Source organism: Mauremys mutica, chromosome 7 (genome assembly GCF_020497125.1).
Source record: "Mauremys mutica isolate MM-2020 ecotype Southern chromosome 7, ASM2049712v1, whole genome shotgun sequence".
Taxonomy (NCBI): domain Eukaryota; kingdom Metazoa; phylum Chordata; order Testudines; family Geoemydidae; genus Mauremys; species Mauremys mutica.
Window position 1 is genome coordinate 69,164,397 of NC_059078.1, and position 25,654 is coordinate 69,190,050.

At 44.7% G+C, this 25,654-nt stretch overlaps 1 long non-coding RNA gene across 2 annotated transcripts in view; it reads left to right on the forward strand.

The window, feature by feature from the left end:
• Window positions 1-25,167, forward strand: part of LOC123375079 — a 137,195-nt gene extending 112,028 nt beyond the window's left edge. The window contains exons 5-7 of one of the 2 annotated variants that reach the window (XR_006581309.1): window positions 22,471-22,643; window positions 22,838-23,051; window positions 24,795-25,167. This is a non-coding gene — a long non-coding RNA (uncharacterized LOC123375079). The remainder of the gene's footprint in view (window positions 1-22,470; window positions 22,644-22,837; window positions 23,052-24,794) is intronic. The other variant, XR_006581308.1, reaches the window with a different exon arrangement.
• The last annotated feature ends 487 nt before the right edge of the window (window positions 25,168-25,654 follow it).

The following is a 25,654-nucleotide window of genomic DNA, read 5'->3' on the forward strand; positions in this document are numbered from 1 at the left end:
GTGAAATCGCTCGCCGTGCTCGTCGCTCACTGCTCCACAGTTCGGTGGAAAAAAATCTAGATGAGAGTGCAAAAAATGTATCTTTAGTGACATGTTGCAACCAAGGCTTTTGTATGCCTTGAGGAGGTTTTCCACCAACAACCTGTAGTTGTCTGCCTTGTTGTTTCCGAGAAAATTTATTGCCACTAACTGGAAGGCTTTCCATGCCTTCTTTTCCTTGCCACGCAGTGCATGGTCAAATGCATCATCTCGAAGAAGTTCACGAATCTGAGGACCAACAAAGACACCTTCCTTTATCTTAGCTTCACTTAACCTTGGAAATTTTCCACGGAGGTACTTGAAAGCTGCTTGTGTTTTGTCAATGGCCTTGACAAAGTTCTTCATCAGACCCAGCTTGATGTGTAAGGGTGGTAACAAAATCTTCCTTGATTCAACAAGTAGTGGATGCTGAACACTTTTCCTCCCAGGCTCCAATGACTGTCGGAGTGGCCAATCTTTCTTGATGTAGTGGGAATCTCTTGCACGACTATCCCATTCGCAGAGAAAACAGCAGTACTTTGTGTATCCAGTCTGCAGACCAAGCAAGAGAGCAACAACCTTCAAATCGCCACAAAGCTGCCACTGATGTTGGTCATAGTTTATGCACCTCAAAAGTTGTTTCATGTTGTCATAGGTTTCCTTCATATGGACTGCATGACCAACTGGAATTGATGGCAAAACATTGCCATTATGCAGTAAAACAGCTTTAAGACTCGTCTTCGATGAATCAATGAACAGTCTCCACTCATCTGGATCGTGAATGATGTTGAGGGCTGCCATCACACCATCGATGTTGTTGCAGGGTACAAGATCACCTTCCATGAAGAAGAATGGGACAAGATCCTTTTGACGGTCACAGAACATGGAAACCCTAACATCACCTGCCAGGAGATTCCACTGCTGTAGTCTGGAGCCCAACAGCTCTGCCTTACTCTTGGGTAGTTCCAAATCCCTGACAAGGTCATTCAGTTCACCTTGTGTTATGAGGTGTGGTTCAGAGGAGGAGAATGGGAGAAAATGTGGGTCCTGTGACATTGATGGTTCAGGACCAGAAGTTTCATCCTCTTCCTCTTCCTCGTCTGACTCAAGTGAGAATGATTCTGGTGCATCAGGAACCGGCAGTCCTTCTCCGTGGGGTACTGGGCGTATAGCTGATGGAATGTTTGGATAATGCACAGTCCACTTTTTCTTCTTTGACACACCTTTCCCAACTGGAGGCACCATGCAGAAGTAACAATTGCTGGTATGATCTGTTGGCTCTCTCCAAATCATTGGCACTGCAAAAGGCATAGATTTCCTTTTCCTGTTCAACCACTGGCGAAGATTTGTTGCACAAGTGTTGCAGCATATGTGTGGGGCCCACCTCTTGTCCTGATCTCCAATTTTGCAGCCAAAATAAAGGTGATAGGCTTTCTTAACCATAGTGGTTATACTGCACTTTTGTGATGCAAAAGTCACTTCACCACAAACATAGCAGAAGTTATCTGCACTGTTCACACAAGTACGAGGCATCTCTGCTCACTTTGGCTAAACAGAAATGTGTCCCTTTGCAAAATCAAACACTGACAAATAAGAGAGCACGACACTGTATGATTTCTAGAGCTGATATAGGACAATTTGTTCAGCAGAGTGATGTAAGCTTCGTTATGATTGCATCATCCATGACTTCTAGGAATAAAATGATGCAATTCATATCATGTATGACGCAATACCAGCTTCAGATTGCATCATTCATTGTTTTGCCTAAAAAGCAAGTACTGTCCAAACCTAGTCATAGATTTATTCATAGATCCAGTCAAAGATGTATTTTAGTCATTTCCGGTTTAAATTGAGATCCCTTCCCTTTATAACTCACTTATGCTCCGCTATTCCCAAGTCAAGGGTCGTATATACTGACCCAATATCATATCTTGAAAACTAGAGCCAATCAACAATTTTAAGCATCATTTTCGTTCTCAGTGACCCAGAATTAGTAAAGTTGGACTACATTTATTTCAGAAGCATTTTGCCTGTAGAGCAGTGTTACCTATCCAGTTTTGAGGCAGATATGGCGTGGTCTTTACCTGCTGCTATTAAGTGGCTCTGGACCCACTTTTGTGTCTGTTTTGCTTATCCACATTCAGATATCACCAGCAGAGGCCATTTTTTAAAAAAAGGCATAAAAGTGCATCCTGTTAGAGGTCAAAAGATGAATGCACTGTTTACTATTTCAGGACCCTGTTAATTCACAACCTTTTGTAAAGCTAGAAAATTAATATAATGCATTCATTTCCTCTAAATGTTCATGTACTATCTGTGCATGATAAAGTATGTTTTGCCCAGAGTTGCATTTTCTATAGATTCATTTTAATGTATTTATTTGTTGGTAAATTCAACTATGTTGCAAAGGGTCTCTTAGTCATCAATGAAACTTAATATTGCCTTATTGTAGATAAAAGTACTGCATAGTAGACAGGTGGAAGCTTTGAGTTGTGAAAGATGGGTCTCTGAAAACAAAATTTCAGCAATGGACTTCAAGTGCGAGGAAGACAATTAGGGTATCATTGACACCAAAAGGTAGGAGAAGAATTTATTAAAAGTTCTGCAAAGAGCCAGGATCTCTCTGGTGCCTCTTCTGCATATCATATGTGAGTAGACAGTGCTCAGAGGATTGAACATAGGACACAGAGCCTTTCCTCTCTAGGTCATGGGTTAATATCCAGCCCCGTGTTTGAAATTCATTACTATCTGATAATCACTGAGTAGCCTATGTAACAAAATGAGTTGGTCTCAGTCCAGTTCCCAGTGAGCAGCTGCCCACACCACATAAACCACTACCACAGTTAGCACTAACCATAGTCTTAGCAGAGCAGCCAAATAGTGAAAAGGTCTGGAGATGGAACTACTGTTTCAGTCCTATAGGTCCCTCCAGGTCAGAGTTGGCAGGAGAATAAAATAATATTACTGAGCACATGAGGAAATTTGCTATGTTGCTACCACAGCCATAGCAGAACTGTCAAAAGAACAGAACTTGATTTTTCAGCACTGGCAGTGTAGTGCATTCCACAAGCACTATAAAATTTACCTTTACAAACTTGAAAAAATATCTTGGCCCCTTAGCATTGAGGAATCTAAATCTCAACATCTGAGAATTCCCCTCGTGTGGAGCAGTCCTCACCTGGCACAGAAATGGTATAGTTGACCTCGAGGCCGCTCCTTCATTATCAGCCCTAGTGTAGGGTGTATGCCAGGGCAGGAGGAAATGTCAAAATGTCCCTGTGCTCTGGCCATTTTCAGCAGGTAGACAGCAATTTGGGGACCATTACTGGTTGATGTAGTTTAGAGCATACCACAGACTGCTCTAAACTGTGTTATGACCAGCAGAGAGCCAACAACCAGCTTCTTTGAGCTCCACTGCAATTATAGCCAGTGGAGACTGGGTACAGCAGATGTGTTTAGATCATGTACCTCTAATGAATACCAACAGATGCAAATTACTGAATGGAAAAGGACTTCGTGAAAGTAAATTCATATCTACTGCTGCCAATCACATTTGGAGCCCAGTGTTTTAAAAATATTAAGTTACTTTTTAATTATTATTTTTTGTCCACTAAAGGAAAAAAGGGGGTAATGAGTATTATAAACATGAAGCTAGGTTTTTAGAAGCTTTGATTCAATTTTTTTCTAGAATTTTTTTGGGATTCCATATTTTTTTTTGGATTTTATTTTAAAATGTCAATTGGAAATTAAGTTTAACTAGGTATTGCTATGAGCTGGATAAAACCTCATTGAGATGGGTAGGCGTGAACTCACCCTTCACTTAATATAACTGTAAACATAAGACCCCACCTAAGACACAAGTGTGTGACACACACCCCAGGAGCTTTTGCTAAGTATTGTTTTTGGTAGGTATGTATGTGTGGAAAGAGAGGACACACACAAGCTGACGTTAGACAAAAGCAGAGGCAGCCTGAAGGAACAGCAAAAAAATGTGTGTCTGACTCTGCAAGAAACTGGGGAACAGGCTTGTGGTTCAGAGGTCCCAGCAGAAAAGAAAGAGCACTCTTGGTGCTGTGAGTAAAAGAAGCTATTTCCTGCTATTTGATTCTTTCTATGTTCAGAGACACAGGACTTTGTATATTTTCTGTAAATAAACAAAGAAATACCCGAATATCGCCCCAAACTTTCACTAGTCACTGGCTCAATAAGAGACAACAGTACCACGAGAGGCCAGAGTGAGGATTTTCCAAGACAAATAAAAGATTGAGCCACATTACTCCTATTAACTTAATTGGAAGTTGTGTAGCTAAACCTCTTGGGGTATGTCTACACTGCAATAAAAGATCCATGGCATGGCTGCAACTGTCCCGATTCATCTGACTTGGGCTTGAGCTTCAGGGCTAAAAATGGCAGGGTAGATGGTCAGATTCGGGCTGGGGCCTGGTCTCTGAAACCCCACAAGAGGAGGTGGGTCTTAGAGTTTGGGGTTCAGCCCGAGCCTGAATGTCTACATTGCAATTTTTAGCCCCACAGCCCACAAGTCTGAGTAAATTGACCCAGGCTCTGAGACTCCGTGCTATGAGTTTTTTATCGGATTACAGACATACCCTTGGTGTACTTTAAGAATCTCAACTCCATGCCCTTTTCTTGTCTCACATATGGTACTTTACCCTGTTCAGTTTGACAGTCTGCTGCTGCTGCTGCTTCAAAGGCCTCTATGTTTTTCTTTCCACGCGTTCCAACTTTATATCTAATCTGATCGTACCTCTTAGTGTGTGTATGTGTGAAACAAACATACTAACCCGATAATAGCCTTGTTAAAGCTTTTATAACACTTAGAGAATTTATACTTGGATTTCATCCAGGAAGGAAATGTCTGAATGAAACAGAACTCAAATGTTCATCCATTGCAACATATTTTTTCTCCTGGCTGATTTTTTTTTAAAGTTAAAATGATAAATTGTGTTTCAAGAAATGATGACCTGAGAATAGATTAATTGGAGTCTGACATAGGATTTCAGGCTGAAATATTAAATACTGTTATGTGCGTGTGTATGTACGCATGTAATGTGTATACATCAATGTGGTATATTTCTTCTGGAGAATTCCATGTTATGTATCTTTAATTTTCTTCATTGGCCCATGTTAGACCACACATTTCCCTAGAGGGCAGAACTAACCAATCTCTTGTAAGATTAAACACTTTATTAATTACTACCAAATGTTATTCTTGCCAACCCCAACTCCCCGTGTTTTCCATCTGCTCTTGGTGAAGCAAGTGCAATCACTTCTTGTGTGCAGACTTTGCTACACTCCTCAATGCCTCTGTCACCTCGAGATGAGACTATTCTTATGCACTTATTATAGGGGGCTATGTCCAATCAGATGCCTAAGCAGATGTCGTCTTCCATGCCATTTATTAACTGGGGTGCACACTGACTGCATATAATACCAGTGCTTCAGGGGCTGCCCAGGCTGCCTTTCTGGGTGGAATTCAAGTTGCTAATATTGATGTCTAAAGCCCGTAAGGATTTGAGACCATGCCGTAATACTGCAGTTGTGATCAGCAGAGGCACTTGAGCTGGAGCTCCTTCAATATTAAACAGAGGGGGTTGCCCACTGGATAATCTCTCTGAAGACCCCTCAACTCTGGAATGAATTTTCCCCTTTGGTCTACCAGTGCTCAGATCTGTTAATCTTCCAGGCATGCTGCAGACCCCAGCTGAAGAGAGGCGGGCAGAAGGGATTGTTGTGAACTACTAGATGCCTCATATTGGTGACTTCTTTAAGCTATACGGGGCATTCATGTTTATGATGATTATTAAACAGTATTTCTTTTTATGTGGGAAGAGCAGGTTGCTCTCTTCTCTGGTCTCAACTGAGTCGGGGATGGATGGGCCAGCCAGCGCACAGGACAGGCACTCGCAAGCACTTTTATTAAGTGAAATAAATTAAGACAGAAAAAAATACATTACTAATGCCTGGCAGAGCTAATGGGGTCGATCCTGAATTCAGGCAGTTCATCTTTTTGAGAGTAGATTCCTCTTTTGATCCATCATTTGGCAAGTCTCGTAGGCACAGTCTTAGCTCTGTCTCCTCGATTTGCAGATGAAAATAAGACAATTGAGTAATATGAATATTTTTCATTCTTAGTGTGCCCTTCTTCCCTACGATCAAAGTGCTTTCCAACCAGGAGCTCAATTGTCTCTTTAGGGCAAAGCCCTTCATTGGGGGCAGAGAGGAACAACACCACCCAAGGGGTGACCCGTAGGGAAGGAGAATGTCTGTCTGCCAGAGCTCACCAGCATGCAGGGGAGTCAAACCTGCTGAAGCATGTCTTTATGGGGTGCATCATGCTCCCCACAGTGTTCTGCTCCATCCCAAGGACTGATGTGGAGATCGGGGAGAAGCCAAGGTGCTGTTGACACCATGTTGGGGCACTGTACCTTCAGGGGACACAGCACAGAGCCCAGCCATCTTGGTACCCTCTCTAGACAGCGTGCATTCACATAAGGGCAGGCAGAGTCTGAATCATTTTACCTACCACTGACATTTAGCCACTTGTGAAATACAGACAGACTGCTAACCTGCAAACAACACACAGCACAACTGTGAGGCCAACTGAACATAGTGCATATTTTTCTGCAATATCAGACTGCACTCACTGCTGACGTATGCCTAAAGCACATGGTGGCTTCTGATATGCATGACAATTCATCACTTTATCAGTTCTGGTCCTAAGTTAGTGGACTGACTTCCCTGGGCTGTGGATCAGGCCCTAGGTAAGTTGAACCACTCACTGTAATATTGCAGAAAGTATCTTTTTGGCTACCATGACGGACATAGTGATATGATTAGACAAATAGAATATTTTCCAGTTCATGCAGTTTCAGGCCAGCTTCTGAAATCTCTCACTTCTTGATCTAGCCTAGGCAAAAGAAGCAGCGAGCACGGGCAAAGGAAAAATGTCCAGACTTAAATACGAACAAGCTGCTTTGGCGTTACTAATGTCTTTTTCCCTCTTACATTGATTTATCTGCCAGCGTTTCATGTTTTACTTGGATAAATACTACCAAATGGGGAAGAAGCTGAGATGCCCCATATGCCTTCTGATAAGTTCTGAACATTTGGAACTGATTGAAATGGAGGAAAGGTGGGGGCTCTCTATGGGTATTTAGTGATACAATCTGGTTTATATTACGATGGAATTTCTGAGATCCAGAATATACTTCACTAACAACCATTGGTTGCTGTAAGAAATGTATGATCATTCATATTGTTTTACATATAGAAGGATGTACATATTGACAACCCTGTGGGATTTGAACTTGTTGGGGGAAGCCAGTGGGTTATAAGAGTCTGAGCCATTGTTCATATCTTGGGTGCATCTTCGTTAGTCAACTTCATGGTGACCAGAATCTGTGTAGACATATTGGGATCCTGCACTGCAAGTGAGTGGGCAGTTGGTATGCCATTTCCAGTTACTCATGTTCAGTGCTATCAGTCTGTCGGACCATCAGGCCAAACATAGATTGAATTTCCTGACTTCCCTCCTTATTGAACTCTTGGAAAGTTTGCTTCTTGGTTCCTCATTCTGGATTCTTGCTCCATTAATGGGAGGTGGGTCAATGTAAGGGTATGTCTACACTACCAGATTAGTTCGATTTAACTTAATTCGAATTTGTGGAATCGACTTTACAAAGTCGAATTTGTGTGTCCACACTAAGGACACTAATTCGACTTTGTGAGTCCACACTAACGGGGCAAGCGTCGACATTGGAAGCGGTGCACTGTGGGAAGCTATCCCACAGTTCCCGCAGTCCCCGCTGCCCATTTGAATTCTGGGATTTCCCCACAATGCATGCTGGGGGGAAAAATGTGTCGAGGATGGTCTTCGGGAACTGTCATCATTCAACGTGCTTTCGGACGTCTCAAGGGGAGATGGAGGAGCTTACTGACTCGCTCGGATCTCAGTGAAACCAATATCTCCATTGTTATTGCAGCTTGCTGTGTGCTCCATAATCTCTGTGAGAGCAAGGGGGAGACCTTTATGGCGGGATGGGAGGTTGAGGCAAATCGCCTGGCTGCTGATTACGCTCAGCCAGACAGCCGTGCAATTAGAAGAGCCCAGCGGGAAGCGCTGTGCATCCGGGAGGCTTTGAAAGCTAGGTTCCTCAGGGAGCAGGGTAACCTGTGACTGTTCAGTTTCTTTACAGAGAAGCTGAACCTGCCCCTCTTTCAGTTACTGTTAACTTTCTTTTGCGGTTACATAGCCCGTTCACCACATTTCCCCCCTTCCAACACACGTTTAAAAATAAAGTTAATGGAACATTGTTAATTAACAATGTTTTCTTTATTAATGAATTCGCGTTAAAGGGTTGAAACAGGGATGCAGACTGTGGTGGGTAGGGTGTGCAGTGATGTTAACACCGCTTCTACACTCGAGGAATGATAGGCTCCTGCTCCTAGAGCGGTCTGCAGTGCCGGACTGGTTGTATCAATGGAGCCTGCCATCCCTCCTTTTCGGGACTCTGTGTGCGGGGGCTACGTGACCTTGTGGCGGGGGAGGACGGTTACAGATTCCCCTGCTGCGTGGCTCTGTGGTCCGGGACAAGGACCGCTGCATAAGTTCTGTAACCGCCCTCCCATGCCACAAAGTCACGTACCCCCCCACCCACACACAACATGGAAAACACCTCCCAGACTGACCAGGGTGCCTACTGACTGCACTGTGTGTGTGACCTGCTGTTGATCCTGCCCCCGTGTCTGTACCCTGGTAAAGGTGACTGTCCTATGCAATTAACAACCCCCTTCCCCCGCCCCCCTTCACAGACAGTCTTCTATAGAAAAACTTGATGGAAATAGTAATTAACAGCAAACTACTTTTAATAATCAACTACACAGTTAGGGGATGAAACTGGGATTGGGGCTTCGGTGAGCCAGGAAGGGAAGGACTTCTCAACATTTAGGGAATGAGAGCCTTCTTGTATTTGTGCACTCTGCAGGGGTGGAGTGACAGTTTTCATGGCCCCTGTCGCCCCTCCTTCTTGTTACTTTGGGTGAGGGGGGTTTGGGACTTTGTGGCGGGGGAGGGCGGTTGCAGATACAGTGCAGGGGGGCTCTGTCCTCCTGCCTGCGGTCCTGCAGAACATCCACAAGGTGCCGGAGCGTGTCAAATTTTCCCTGGGCATTTCCTGTGTGGCTGGTCAGAACATCCAAGCTCGGACTGCTGTCCAGAGCGTCAACAGAGTGGTGCACTGTGGGATAGTTCCCGGAGCTACTAAGGTCGATTTCCGTCCACACATAGCCTAATTCGAAATAGCCATGTCGAATTTAGCGCTACTCCCCTCGTCGGGGAGGAGTACAGAATTCGAACTAAAGAGCCCTCTAGGTCGAACTAATTAGCTTCCTGGTGTGGACGGGTGCACGGTTAAGTCGAATTAACGCTGCTAAATTCGACATAAACTCCTAGTGTAGACCAGGCCTAAGATATGTAGATAAACTTGGGTGGCTAGGGAGTGGGGATGACGTAGGCAAGCCAGTGGACATCAGTGGAGATTTTCATGGCTATTCCATGGGGGAGGACTCCTTCATATGTGAGGAGGCAACTGGATGGTACATCCCAAGAGACTGCCTTGGTGTTGGTGAAAGGTGTCAAAGTGACATTCCTGGACATTTAAGACATTCCGTTTTTTTCACCGAATAGTTACAGAACGAGGAGAAAGAGTGCAAAATTTCCCCTATTAATCTTTCCAGTTTGCCTCAACCTTGATCTGGAGGTCCTGAGAGAAGGGGAGTAAGAGTTTCTAGGCCCATTCATTTTTTGGTGTCTCCAATGAAATTGCCAACAATGGTGCTACCTGTTGTGAAGGTGGAGATACCTGTCCCCTAGGAATTGGTCTAAGACCACCATCTCACTGCCCATAGGCCATTAAATGTGGTAATAACATTCATTTATTTCTAACCCAGGCCACATTCAAAACAGCAGTCAGGAAAGGCTCCATACCCTTTAATAATCACCTGAGCCATTAACACTCCCAGCTTACATTCACATTTATGTTACAAGCATGCAAGTGGCATTGGTAGACAAATCAGGTAAACTGACTTTATTCAGAATAAGAATCAATTAGCACTGAGTCTATTAAATCCCAAAAGAGAGGGATTACTACAGTACTGGAAAACAGCAAAATACGCAACAGTAGATTAAACACAAAGTTGTTAAGGGCTTTAAAAATCTCATTGAAATAACAGAAAAAATTAAATACAGAAAAGAAACTAACAACAGACGTTGACCTGGGTTGGCTCCTAAATTTAAAAAAATGGCTGGCTGATGGCAGAGCAAGGGATTTTTTCCCCTGTTTGTCTGGATTGTTGATCAAGATACAGGGAAGTTACAGAGTCTCCAGATTCTTTTGACCAAGACAAAATCGGACTGAAAACATGGTGTAATTTTTTAACAGTGAAGGTAATGAACCATTGGAACAATTTACCAAAGTTGTGCCGGGAAATAGAGATGCTGTAGTTCAAAGAGGCATTATTTGGGGCAAGTTCTCTGGCCTGTGTTCTACAGGAGGTCACACTAAATGGTCACAGTGGTCCCTTCTGGCCTTGGAATCTATGAAGCTGTGAAAACCAAGTTTAGGCTTAGGAGAGCCTTCCTCCTATATCATTCTGAAAGAAAGCATGAATTGTCCAGGTACACTGCATAGTTGCCCAAGGATTTCCACAAGATCCTGCTTTGCTATCTATGGGACTAATTCAGGAAGGTACTGAGCATCCAGCTGTCACTGGTTTACAGCAGCAGTCAAGGTCACTCAGCAGTCACCGGATCTGCCTCTCACGGGGTAGGAATTTCTACACTACCAGAAATAGCTTCCAAGGAAATGGCCAACAGAAAAGCCCACAGACTGAGTGACCCTTCCGCAACTTACAAGTCACATATAGGCCTGTTCTTTTTTAAATTTCCTTACAATGAATGGCATGGCAGATTAGTCCCCATAGGGTGGCTAGTGCTATGATGGTGCACACACAGTACTTGCCAAAAGTTTGCCTTGAGAAAACAAATGCAGCCCAGCTTTGCAGCTGATGTTCTCCTGCTGCAAGACATGGCATGCTTGCTGTCTAGGCGCTATATCATCACTGATGGACTGTCTCCTGAAGGAATCAATGCCACTGAAATGGCATTTGGATAACATGCAAGCTACGGTTCTCGAAGTTTCTTTAGCTCTGTGATCCAGGTGACAGGCTTCCCAAGCAGGAACTAGAAGGTCTGAGGGAGAAAAACGTCTCCAGCTTAAACAGGAATTGTTGATATTATATGTACAAAACTGCTGCTGCTAGGCATGGTTTTGAATTGCATCATTCAATGTCTGGTCACCAGGTCAACGGTACAGCCCTCAAAATACCCAGCCTACTTTAGAGACTGCAGTTTGCCAAAGGCTTGTCCCAGCAGACACTCAGCTTCACTGATACAGTCCAGCCATTTTCTATTACTGTGTAAAATCAGCTTATTCAAGGAAGAAACAAAGTGTAGCTCAGGAAGTCTGTTTGTGGCCATTTTCTGTGATCCCCGGCAGCCAAAGGCAACTGATTCTGTGACCAAAAGGTGTGAGGACTGTGAAGCAGAGGGTGGTGATGCTGAACTTCCATGAACATCTGGCCATTAATCTCAGCTTTTGGGACTTCTGCAATGCTGGCAAGCAGAGCTCCAGCTGGCCTGGGGACCGCTGCTTCTCCATGAGCAGGTAAATAGGCCAGATGGTCTCGAATTTTACTACTGTTTCTAGTATGGATTATGAGCCCTGATCCCCAGCGAGCAATACGCCTTCCAAACACCGACCATTTTTATTCACCTTTTGACCACACAGAAACAATGTAATTATTAAAGGAGCAGCATAACAACTGGAGCGGCAGCCAAAAGGAAAGCTTGATAAGCAAAGGAAAAGCAACAAAGATCAGCCTGTTTTTCTGTCCTCAGTGCAAAATGACAAGACACAGATAAGCATTTCAGACAGTTGCAGTTGCATTCATTTTTGCTATAAACCTAAAAACTCTGTACCCCCACCAACACCAATGAAGCTGCTCTTTTTGCTCCTTTTAGCTCCTTGCAAAAAAACAACAACAACAACACTGAAAACTTCCCGTAACTTTTGTGTTACACTGTGTGTACATGAATGAGGAGGTCAAGGATCTGCTGCAATGAGTTCCTGGAGGGAAATCTTATTCTGGTTACAAGTTTCAGAGTGGTAGCCGTGTTAGTCTATATCAGCAAAAACAACGATGAGTCCTTGTGGCACTTTAGAGACTAAGGCCTGGTCTACACTAGGACTTTAATTCGAATTTAGCAGCGTTAATTCGAACTAACCGCTCAACCGTCCACACCAGGAAGCCATTTAATTCGAACTAGAGGGCTCTTTAGTTCGAATTTGGTACTCCACCCCGACAGGTGGAGTAACGCTAAATTCGACATGGCTAGCTCGAATTAGGCTAGGTGTGGATGCAAATTGAACTTAGTAGCTCCGGGAGCTATCCCACAGTGCACCACTCTGTTGACGCTCTGGACAGCAGTCCGAGCTTCGATGCTCTGAGCAGCCGCACAGGAAACGACCCGGGAAAATTTGAATTCCTTTTCCTTTCTGGACAGTTAGAATCTCATTTTGTGGTTGGACATCGGGGCGAGCTCAGCAGCACCGGCAGCAATGCAGAGCTCTCCAGCAGAGGAGTTCATGTAATCTCTGAATAGAAAGAGGGACCCGGCTTAGACTGACCGGGAACTCTTGGATCTGATCGGTGTGTGGGGCGAGGAGTCTGTGCTTTCGGAGCTGCGCTCCAACAAACGGAATGCAAAGACCTACGAGAAGGTCTCCAAAGCCATGATCCAGACAGAGGATACAGCCGTCATGCAACGCATCGCCGCGTGAAAACCAAGGACCCCAGACAAGGCTACCAAAAAATCAAAGCGGCAAACGGACGCTACGGAGCCTGCCACCAGTGCCCCACCAGTGACCATGGACTCTGATGATGGGACAGTGTCGATGGACAGTTCCTCGACGATGTTCACGGACGGGGAAGATGAGGAAGTGTTTGTGGAGGACGAGGCAGGCGAGAGCGCTTACAACGCTGGTTTCCCCGACAGCCAGGATCTATTCATCACCGTCACGGAGATCCCCTACCAACCCTCCCCGGCCATGAACCCGGATCCTGAATCAGGGGAAGGAGCAGTCGGTAAGTGCTTTAACCATGTTAACTTTTATTCTTAATATAACAGGAATCTGAAGTGTGTGAGAAGGAGGTCTCTCTATATATGGTGATAGATCAGAAATCCTCCTGGGAGATCTCCACGAAGCTCTACTTCCGTTAATCGATAAGCATCAGCAGGAGGTTCCTGGGGAGAGCTGCCTTATTGGGTGCTCCGTGATAGCACCCTTTTCCGCGCGAGGCTTTCATGCGGTATTCAGGGAGCATTGCCTCCCCGACCACGGCTGCATCGGTCCGTGGTTCGTGATAGATTTCATGCAGCATGCGCTCTCTATCTCCTTCAGTGCCCGTCCTCACGGTGATCTCGCTAGGAGACTCATGCATCTAATTAGGGGAATTACTGTAATGTTACACCTGGTCCAAAGTATTTTTAAAAAATCTCCGGACAGACGGCATAGCAGAGACTCAGCACGCTGCTGCGACACGAGCATAACGGAAAGCCAAAGAATCAAATGGACGCTCATGGAGGGAGGGGGGACTGAGGACACAAGGTATCCCACAGTTCCTGCTGTCTCCGAAAATGATTTGCATTCTTGGCTGAGCTCCAAATGCTTCTAGGGACAAAAACAGTGTCCGCGGTGGGTCAGGGCATAGCTCGGCAATTTACGCACCCCCCCACCCACCCCCAGAAGTGAAAGGGAAAACAATCCTCTCTTGACTCTTTTACATGTCACCGTATCTTTACTGAATGCTGCAGATAGACGCGATGGTGCAGCACTCAACACCAACATCCTTGCTTCCCCCACGCTATGGATGGCTGATGGTACAAAATGACTGGTACCCATCCTCATCATCAGCCTATTGCCACATGGGGCAGTGCAAAAGGACTGGTAACCATGCCGACTACTATCTGTCAGGTTCCCCAGTGTCAGGTGAACCTAATTTTTCCTGGTAGATGGTACAATATGGCTGGTAACCATCATCATCATAGCAACAGGGGGCTGAGCTTCATCAGCCCCCACCCTTCATGTGTAAAGAAAAGATTCAATTGCCCCTGGACTAGCAGCAGGATGCTGGGCTCCTCTCCTCCACACTCCTTAATGTCCTATGTGGACTATCATAGCAACTGGAGGCTGCCTTCCACTCATTTCTCACTAACAAGTCACTGTGTCTTATTCCTGCATTCTTTATTACTTCATCACACAAGTTGGGGGACAATGCTATGGTAGCCCAGGAAGGCTGGGGAAGAATGGAATGAACAGGTGGGGTTGTTGCAGGAGCACCCCCTGTGAATAGCATACAGCTCATAATCTATGCAGGATCTGACACAGAGCAGCTGTGCTCTCTGGTTCTCTGATACAGTGGTTCTCTAGTACACTTGCCCATATTCTAGGCAGGACTGATTCTATTTTTAGATACCAAAAAGGAGGCATTGACTCAGGGAGTCATTCCCAATTTTTGCTTTTGCGCCCCTGGCTGCTCGGCCAGGGGCACTTATGACAGCACCAAATGGTGCAGTGCAAAAGGACAGGTAACCATGCCCATCTTATTACCATCTTATTACCAATTTATGGTATGGTAGATGGTACAATATGGCTGGTATCCATCTCTGCTGTCATGCAAAAGCAAAAGCATGCTGCTGTGTAGCGCTGCTGGACCGCCTGTCAGCGGCATCTAGTACACATATGGTGACATACACAAAAGGCAAAACAGTGTCCATGGTTGCCACGCTATGGCGTATGCCAGGGCAATTCTGGGAAAATGGGCTTGAAATGATTGTCTGCCGTTGCTTTCCCGGAGGAAGGAATGACTGGTGACATTTACCCAGAATCCACCGTGAAAATTATTTGTGCCCCAGCAAGCACAGGGGTCTCAACCCAGAATTCACAGAGACAGCCTAGACTCAGTTAATTGTTCGCAAAAATGTATCTTTGCAAGGAATTCACTCCCTGTTTCCCATCTCACAGCTTCCACTGTCCCCAGACCTGCCACAGCATCCCCCTCGCAGAGGCTGGCAAAGATTAGGCGGAGAAAGAAAAAGACAAGGGACAAGATGTTCGATGAACGTATGGGCTGCTACCTAGCCGAGGCGGACCAGCAGAGCCAGTGGAGGGAGACCGTCTCTCTGTACCAGCGCTCACACAGCGAACGGGAGGAGAGGTGGCGTGAGGAAGACAAGCAGGCGACTCAAACAATGTTTGGACTAGTGAGGGAGCAAACGGACACGCTCAGGCGCCTTGTGGATGTTCTGCAGGACCGCAGGAGCACAGAGCCCCCCTGCAGTGTATCTGCAACCGCCCTCCCCCGCCACAAAGTCCCATACCCCCCTCACCCAAAATAACCAGAAGGAGGGGCGCCAGAGGCCGTGTAAACTGTCACTGCACCCCAGCAGAGTGCTCAAGTACCAAAAAGCTCTCATACCCTACATTTTCAGAAGTCGTTCCCTTCCGGACTCACACAAGTCCCAATCCCAGTTCCATCCCCTGAGTGTCTACTTAAGTAATAAAAATACTTTGCTGTTAATTACTGTTTCCGTCATGTTTTTTCAAAGAAGACTGTGTTTGAATGGGGGGCGTGGGGAAGGGGGTTGTTAATTGCATAGGACAGTCACCTTTCCCAGGGTACAGACACGGGGGCAGGATTAGCAGCGGGTCACACACACAGTGCAGTCAGTAGGCACCATGGTCGGTATGGGAGGTGGTTTCCAGGTTCTGTGTGGGCGGGGGGGATGTGACTTTGTAGCGGGGGAGGGCGGTTACAGATCTTATACAGCGGTCCTTGTCCTGGACCACAGAGCCACGCAGCAGAGGAATCTGTATCCGTACTCCTCCGCCACAAGGTCACATATCCGCCCGCACACAGAATTCGAAAAAGAGGGATGGCAGGCTCCGTTGAAAGAAGCATTCCGGCACTGCGGACCGCTCTAGGAGCAGAAGCCTGTCATTCATTGAGTTTAGAGGCGGTCTTTACATCACCGCACACCCTACCCAGCACAGTCTGCCTCCCAGTTTCAACCCTTTAACGTAAAGTCATGAATAAAGAAACCTTTCTTCAGTAACAATGGGACATGTATTTTATGTTTACACGTGTGTTGGAAGTGGGGGAAACGGGGTGAACGGGGTATGTAACCGAAGAGGAGAGTCAACAGTCAGTGGGTAAAGAAACAGGGGCAGGTTCAGCTTCTCTGTAAAGAAACTGAACAGTCACAGGTCACGCTGCTCGCTGGTATTTGAAGAGTTCCTTGTCGCTGTCCCAGGCGCCTGTATAGGGCTTCATGAGCAAGTGCATTAGCGGGCAGGCTGGGTCACCGAGGATCACTATAGGCAAATGCACATCCACAACAGTTATTTCGTGGTACGGGAAGAAACTACCTTCCAGCAGGCGTCTGAGCAGCCCACAGTTCCTGAGAACACACGCATCAGGAACCTTGCCCGGCCACCCGACGTTGATGTTTGCAAAACGTCCCCTATGGTCCCCCAGTGCTTGCAGCACCATTGAAAAGTAGCCCGATTTCTCATCAGCTGACTGTGGACGATAAAGTGCGAGGAGGAGAAAACGGCGATGATCGCAGTGGGCTCCATGCTTGCAGTGCTGTGGCGTCCGCGCTGTCACTGACCAGAAAAGTGCACGAACAGATTGCCCGATGGCGCTTTCAAGGAGGGAGGGATGGAGGTTGTGATTGACGGTTCAATGACGACACTTACCCAAAACCACCCTCGACACATTTCTCCCCCCAGCAGGCATTGGGGGCTCTACCCAGCATTCCAATGGGCAGCGGGGACTGCGGGAACTGTGGGATAGCTTCCCACAGTGCACCGCTTCCAAAGTCGACGTTGGCCCCGTGAATGTGGACTCAGAAATTCGAATTAGTGTATTTAGTATGGATACACAAATTCGACTTCATAAGGTAGAATCCACAAATTCGAACTAAGTTGATTCGAAATAGTCTTGTAGTGTAGACAAGGCCTAACAAATTTATTTGTGCATAAGCTTTCATGGGCTAAAACCCACTTCATCAGATGCATGGAGTGGAACATACAGTAGGGAGGTATAAATACACAGCATATGAAAAGATGGGAGCTGCCTTACCAAGTGAGGGGTCAGTGCTAACAAGCCAATTCAATTTAAGTTGGAAGTAGGCAATTCTCAACAGTTGACAAGGAGTGGAAATCACTGTTGTAGTGCTAATGAGGCCAATGTAAACAAGGTGGCCCATTTGAAACAGTTGACAAGAAGGTGTGAGTATTTAGCAAGGGGAAATTAGCTTTTGTATAAACAATGAGGAGTACTTGTGGCACCTTAGAGATTAACAAATTGATTTAGTTTCTGTAGTGACCCATCCACTCCCAGTCTCTATTCAGGCCTAATTTGATGGTGTCCAGTTTGCAAATTAATTCCAGTTCTGCAGTTTCTCGTTGGAGTCTGTTTTTGAAGTTTTTTTTGTTGAAGAACTGCCACTTTTAAGTCTGTTACTGAGTGACCAAGGAGATTACTTTGGTTACATGTAGCATTCAAATCATAACAAGATGGGGGAAATGTCGGGGGGGCTCAGGTTGCCATCTTGTCAGGAAATATGTAGGATTATTACACTGGTCTACAATTTTTGAGAAGTCGTCTGCTTCAGAGATAAAATGTGCTATTTATTATGTATTTTGATGTGCTGAATTCAAATATGACAATTAAAACAACTGATTGGCTACTGTTTCTAAGTTATTTAAGTTTTTACATTTTATGTCTATGTATATTGTGTAGATAGTAGAGTTTTAATCATAAATTGTAAACCTAGGTCTTTTCATGTGTTTATGGTTGCTTTACATGATAATATTTCACCTGTCCTGTTCATGTAACACTTTAAAAATCAGCAAAAGGGTTATATAAATAAAATTTATTATGAAACAAAAGGCAAAAAACTATTATGTACATAGTTTAGTCCTATTCAGTGTCTACTCGGCGCTTCTTGGCTTGTCTCTTGTATTCTTTAAATGGAGCATCTCTTGTCACTGTCCAGCAATAGTCTGCAAGCATTGATGGGCTCCATTTGCCCTGATAGCGTTTCTACATTGTCCTGGTGAAACCGCTCGCTGTGCTCGTCGCTCACTGCTCTGCAGTTCGGTGGAAAAAAATCTAGATGAGAGTGCAAAAAATGTATCTTTAGTGACATGTTGCAACCAAGGCTTTTGTATGCCTTGAGGAGGTTTTCCACCAACAACCTGTAGTTGTCTGCCTTGTTGTTTCCGAGAAAATTTATTGCCACTAACTGGAAGGCTTTCCATGCCTTCTTTTCCTTGCCACGCAGTGCATGGTCAAATGCATCATCTCGAAGAAGTTCACGAATCTGAGGACCAACAAAGACACCTTCCTTTATCTTAGCTTCACTTAACCTTGGAAATTTTCCACGGAGGTACTTGAAAGCTGCTTGTGTTTTGTCAATGGCCTTGACAAAGTTCTTCATCAGACCCAGCTTGATGTGTAAGGGTGGTAACAAAATCTTCCTTGATTCAACAAGTGGTGGATGCTGAACACTTTTCCTCCCAGGCTCCAATGACTGTCGGAGTGGCCAATCTTTCTTGATGTAGTGGGAATCTCTTGCACTACTATCCCATTCGCAGAGAAAACAGCAGTACTTTGTGTATCCAGTCTGCAGACCAAGCAAGAGAGCAACAACCTTCAAATCGCCACAAAGCTGCCACTGATGTTGGTCATAGTTTATGCACCTCAAAAGTTGTTTCATGTTGTCATAGGTTTCCTTCATATGGACTGCATGACCAACTAGAATTGATGGCAAAACATTGCCATTATGCAGTAAAACAGCTTTAAGACTCGTCTTCGATGAATCAATGAACAGTCTCCACTCATCTGGATCGTGAACGATGTTGAGAGCTGCCATCACACCATCGATGTTGTTGCAGGGTACAAGATCACCTTCCATGAAGAAGAATGGGACAAGATCCTTTTGACAGTCACAGAACATGGAAACCCTAACATCACCTGCCAGGAGATTCCACTGCTGTAGTTTGGAGCCCAACAGCTCTGCCTTACTCTTGGGTAGTTCCAAATCCCTGACAAGGTCATTCAGTTCACCTTGTGTTATGAGGTGTGGTTCAGAGGAGGAGGATGGGAGAAAATGTGGGTCCTGTGACATTGATGGTTCAGGACCAGAAGTTTCATCCTCTTCCTCTTCCTCGTCTGACTCAAGTGAGAATGATTCTGGTGCATCAGGAACCGCCAGTCCTTCTCCGTGGGGTACTGGGCGTATAGCTGATGGAATGTTTGGATAATGCACAGTCCACTTTTTCTTCTTTGACACACCATTCTCAACTGGAGGCACCATGCAGAAGTAACAATTGCTGGTATGATCTGTTGGCTCTCTCCAAATCATTGGCACTGCAAAAGGCATAGATTTCCTTTTCCTGTTCAACCACTGGTGAAGATTTGTTGCACAAGTGTTGCAGCATATGTGTGGGGCCCACCTCTTGTCCTGATCTCCAATTTTGCAGCCAAAATAAAGGTGATAGGCTTTCTTAACCATAGTGGTTATACTGCGATTTGTGATGCAAAAGTCACTTCACCACAAACATAGCAGAAGTTATCTGCACTGTTCACACAAGTACGAGGCATCTCCGCTCACTTTGACTAAACAGAAATGTGTCCCTTTGCAAAATCAAACACTGACAAATAAGAGAGCACGACACTGTATGATTTCTAGAGCTGATATAGGGCAATTTGTTCAGCAGAGTGATGTAAGCTTCGTTATGATTGCATCATCCATGACTTCTAGGAATAACATGATGCAATTCATATCATGTATGACGCAATACCAGCTTCCGATTGCATCATTCATTGTTTTGCCTAAAAAGCAAGTACTGTCCAAACCCAGTCATAGATTTATTCATAGATCCAGTGAAAGATGTATTTTAGTCATTTCTGGTTTAAATTGAGATCCCTTCCCTTTATAACTCACTTATCCTCCGCCATTCCCAAGTCAAGGGTCGTATATACTGACCCAATATCATATCTTGAAAACTAGAGCCAATCAACAATTTTAAGCATCATTTTCGTTCTCAGTCACCCAGAATTAGTAAAGTTTGACAACATTTATTTCAGAAGCATTTTGGCTGTAGAGCAGTGTTATTTATGTATTTGTATTACAGTAGCACCTAGAACAGGTCTGCACTGTGCTAGGAGCTGTAGGAACTTGTGAATGTGGAACTCTTACTCACCCCAGTCATCGCTTACTCACAGGAGTTGTCCCATCAAAATAAGGGTGGTGGAATCAGGCTATTGGGGAATACCATACTATGCATCATCATCTGTTCCTATGGTGTAAAAATCAACAAAATCACCATTTTAAAGACATAGTGGTCTTGTAAATGTTGCTGTCTTGATTTCTCCGTGAAGGAGAAGAGAAAACATAGGGATGCAGTTTACGGTAAAGCAGGGGGTCAGAGAAAGCTGTGTTGTATGCTAGTTAGGACATGGCAGGAAAAGATATGGTATCTGCTTCCTTGGGGAAGGAAGGAGGTGGGGGTAAGTGGCATGAATGGTGATTATTATCATGGGCAGCGGGTGAACCGGCAGTTGGGGGAAGCTAGTCCCATCCCCCTCTGCCTGAGACCCCTTCTCCTTTGCCCGAGGCCCCACCCCTCCTCCCCTTCTGCCCCCTTCCCCACTGGAGCTCAGAGTGGCAGAGATCCCCACAGCCTCTGGCACCCCCGCCCCAGGCCAGTGCCCCTGTCCGCAGCCCCAGAACACAGAGCGGGCAGCCTGCTCGCTGTGCCCCAACACCAGTCCTGGAGTACCAGGAGGGCGGTGGTGTTGCAGCATCCCTGGCTGGCACACCAGGCAGGCACCAGCCCTAGCTTACCCCAGTCCTGGCAGCAGGCTGTCCGGCCCCAGCCCTGCCCCAGCCTGGGCCATGAAAGAGCAAGAACTCACAGGCATTCCTGGGGGTGGAGCATGGGCGGGGCCACATCAGGCTGTTTGGGGAGGCTCAGCCTCCTCCAGCCTATGATACCTGCCGCCCATGGCTATTGTGGAGTGTAGTTGATGTTTAGGGGTTTTATTTGTCATTGTTTGGAGATAGAACAAAAATGTTGGGATGGGCAAAAGAGAAGGGAAAAGGAGAAAACCAGTCCTAATGATCCATCAGACTAGAAGTTCCCTCTCATGCTTCCCTCCTCAGGAAACTGCCAGGCAACAAGATTCATTCCCAAAGGCTGGAAAAGTCTGAATGTTAATCAAAATGATGAGTGGAGGAGCAGGTGCAGCAGCCTCTCCGTCCCCATGTTCTAAAGCCTCTGTGATTAAAATGGAGCATCTATTACTACAAAAACTACAGTCACACAGGTCACATGAGGATGATCAGATCGCAGACTCCCTAACTTAGGGTCTACTCCCAGTCGTACCAAAGGCAATGAGAGTTGTGGCTGACTCCTGTGGACACAGGATTGATTCCTTAGCGTCTTCTGTATTCATAACAGAGGAAGCATTAGCAGCTGGTGCTAGCAAATTTAAAGTCTCAGCCACTGCCAAAATAACAACAGCAATAGCATCTCTCTTAGCTGTTTCTATGGCATTGGCTATGCAGTGACAGAAAGCACAAATTGGGTCTGGTGTCAGTGCCAAGGGTCAGCCCCGTGGTTGGGGAAGGGCTGCCCCGTGGTTGAGGAAGGGTGGTTCCAGGGACGGCATCGTGCTCCACCTTTGAAACCTATGTGCCACCTCCTGCAACTTTGCCAACAATGAAGCATTGAAGCGTTTCTAAGGAATCCCCACACAGGAGAAAGCCCCAGCAGCAGCCAGGCCATGCTGACACTGCTGCAAAAAACAGGCCATTAAATATCTGATATATGAAGTTTCAGCAACATACCAGAGCAGAAATAGACCCATGTCATCCCCACCTCTTCTATAGCAGTGAAGGCTGCAAAGAAACTTGTGGGTTTAAACAGATGGAGCTGAACACAGGCAGTGGGCAGAACAATGGAAGGTGAAATTTGACTTGGGTAAATGGAAAGTGAAGCTCATTGCTAAAAATAGTCTGAACTTTTACATGCTACTGGGCTAAGAACTTACATGGTTCTCTGTGGGGGAAATGACTTAAGAGACATTAAAGCTAGTTGAATAAAGATATCTGCCCTGTGTGCAGCAGCATTTGAAAAAGCAAATCCATTGCATTAAACAAGCGATTCAAAAGCAACTGTAGAGCATCGGTCTCCACCTCGCTAGTTTGCTTCTAACTGTATTTGTTTTCTTTAGGAATCTTTTAAAATATGAGAGTTTATGACCATTTCCAGAGCAAACAGACTTAGTAGAAGATCATGAGAAACAGTACATTTAAGGCTGTTGCTATCTGACAATGTAAGAGGAATTCTGGCTTCAAGGATGCTGTGAGGCAATTGTTCCCATCCTGGATTTATTTTACCTTATAGGTAAGAGTAGTAGTACACTATGCTTATAAATCCCTGCTTGTGTGCAATAGTATTGGATGTAATAACAGGGCATTGTTTGTATGGATGCAATATTCATGGGAATGCAGATTGCTCTTTTGCTAGCCAGCAAACATTGTTTGCTTTCTTGAGTGTCCCTGAGTTATGTTAACATAAAACTCCTTAACATCTGATAGGAAATACATTGGGAAGGGCCATTATGAACAGATCCTACTCCTTTAAGAAGATATTGAGTCTGTGGGAGTTTGCATTTTCACTGTTTGGGGAAGTAATGGACCTGATCCAATGGAAGCTGATGTAAAAGGGTATCGCTCCACTGAAGTAAGTGGATGTGTACCCATTCACACCAGAACAAGATCTATTCCATTGTACCAGCAATGTCCCACACAGGTAAGTAGTTACAGCTGCCCTTAACGGCCAGAAAGATTATGGTGACTTAATTTCTCTAACCACATATACAATGTTTTAACTTTTTTCTCTCTTTGTTTGTCTCTCTTTATGCAAATATATGCTCAGTGACATCTAGAAAGCCTTACTACTTAATTTGTTCCCTTCTCTGATAACTGGGATTGCCTGTAACGGGCAATAGATGGCAACTAGCAGGGGGAAGGGGGAGTTGAGTCCTGATCGTGGAAATTATTTGCACCTTTGGCTTTGTGGTGGTCTGGTGAATGTGGCCCACTGGCTGATGGATGCCAGTAAACTGGTGAGGTGATACAGCAGAATTCTATTCATCATTTAATTTAGTTTTCACTGGACTGTGACTCAGGAGATCTGGCATGAACAATAATCACCAACCTAGCATTTGATTCAGTTGATTAATGCAAAGCCCTGCCTCCCCCGGGCGTTATTCCCATCTGTCACTGTAACCAGGAGCCCTAACTCTTTCCCATGCACCTATGTAAAGGGAGAGGAAGGAGAAGAGTTATTTCTATGACTGGGTCATATAGTGGTGCCATGAACTGTATCTTGTCTATAATGCTCAAGATGCCAAATTTTGCCCTCTGTTACACTGAGTATAGCTCCCATCAATGGCATAGAGTTTATCTTCAGCTTTATATTGGGGGAGGGGGAAAAGGCTGGTTCTTTAAGGTTTGGGATCCTGGGTAATTTCATGGATATAAAGAGTGGGCTTGTGGTAGTGGTTCAGAGGAGTATTTCCTGTTTGAATTGTGTCTGTACTGTAGGCACAAGGATTGTGGGAGCAGCACTACTTAGTAGCAAGCCCTATGCAAAAGAGAATGCAATTCTAGATCAGCAGGTAACCTCTTAGATTTCTTAGACTGTTTATTTTAGCTTCTTAGGCATAAAAAATAATTACTAGTCACTACACTACATATCCTGGTGTTAGTGACTCCTCACTAAACCTTTCAAACTCTGACAATATTATAATGACATTATAATGAGTGGATGAATAATGAATGAATACTTATTATCTCAGTTCTTGAATCCAGCACTGGTTATAGAAAGATCTCAGGGAGGTTAGTCTGGAAAGGAGAAGCATTAGAGAAGATTTCTTTGTGGTACAGTGTTCAAAATGTGGCTAATACTGGATGATGCAGTTCTTCCTTCATTTTTGACTGTTCCATCATGCTGTAATCTGTTTCTCCTACAGTTAAGATTTCCTGGTGGTGGTTAATAAAAGTAATGTACACAAGAAATGCTGCCCTCTTCACTTGAACTTTAATAACTTGGAAAGAGCCAAAAATAAAAATATTCAGTTAAAGCTGCAGATTTTCAGAGCAAAATACTTTACTTTGAAATACAGCAGATTATCATAAAATCCCCTAGATGATACAAAATCCAGTTGCATCAATTTTAGTTTCCAGTGTCTCTGGAAAAGATCAAATCTTAATTCCATGAAGTCAAATCAGGACACAATCCTATCCCCATTTTCCCCATTCCTAGCTTTTCAAGTGTTCTCAGTTCACTTTGCAGCCTCAATTTATCTGTGTTCAAAATGTTCCTTTTATCCCATTCCTCAGGTTCTTGGGTCTTCCTCCTATTCTTTAGTTCCTGAATTTCATAGAGGCCATTTACCATGGATGATTATTGTTATTGTACAGTGCTACTAAGCGTATGCTGACCACCTCACAATACAGATAAAGGATAATCAATGTCTTTCCTTGACAGACTTACCAGAAAGATAATAAGACAGTGAGAAGGATTAGGGGCATGATGCTCAGGATGAGCACCAATGGGGCTACAAGGTTACCTGGTGAAAATGGACTACAGACAAAGGGATTTGGCCAGGAAGAAGTTGCTAGAGACCTTGATGAGTGACGTTTTCAAGGAATGCAGCTTCAACAGAGTGAAAGCTTGTAACCTTTCTTGTCTGGAAATCCAATGTTCTTCTTTATTATTGCTACCTATGAAAATCTGGAGCCTTTCACTGCTTCTGTATTAAAACCAATAATGAGTCAGTTTTAGGGTTGGATTGCATAACTAATATCTAGTGACTTGCCAAGACAGAAATCAAAACCAGATAATTGCAAATAAAAACTAAAACCCATTACAAAAGATATATATGTGTTGGTTTTGTTCTGTTTGTACAGCTCATATCACAATATCATCCTGATATCAGAATAAGCCCTTCAACTGCCAAAGCTAGGTCTGGATAACGGGATGGATCACTTGATCATTTCTCAGTTCTGTTCATTTCTTCTGAAGCATCTGGCACTGGTGATTGTCAGAAGACAGAATACTGGATAGATGGATTATTAGTGTGACCCAATAGGGCCATTCTTATGTTCTTGTGCTCCTTTCTTCTATCTTTTTCACCTTGGTCTGAGCTGCAAAGCACGTGTCTATCACTAAAGAGTCAAACACACATGATAATCCATACAAAGCCTTAAAATTGCAGAAGCCCAAATATCATGTCAAGCAGTCCAAAGGATCTGGTCCTGGCAAACACCATAGCCCTCAGATAGGATGCCCCACAAGGTGAAATGAATCAATTCCCAATGGCCCTCGCTTGCAACGTACAAAGGAAC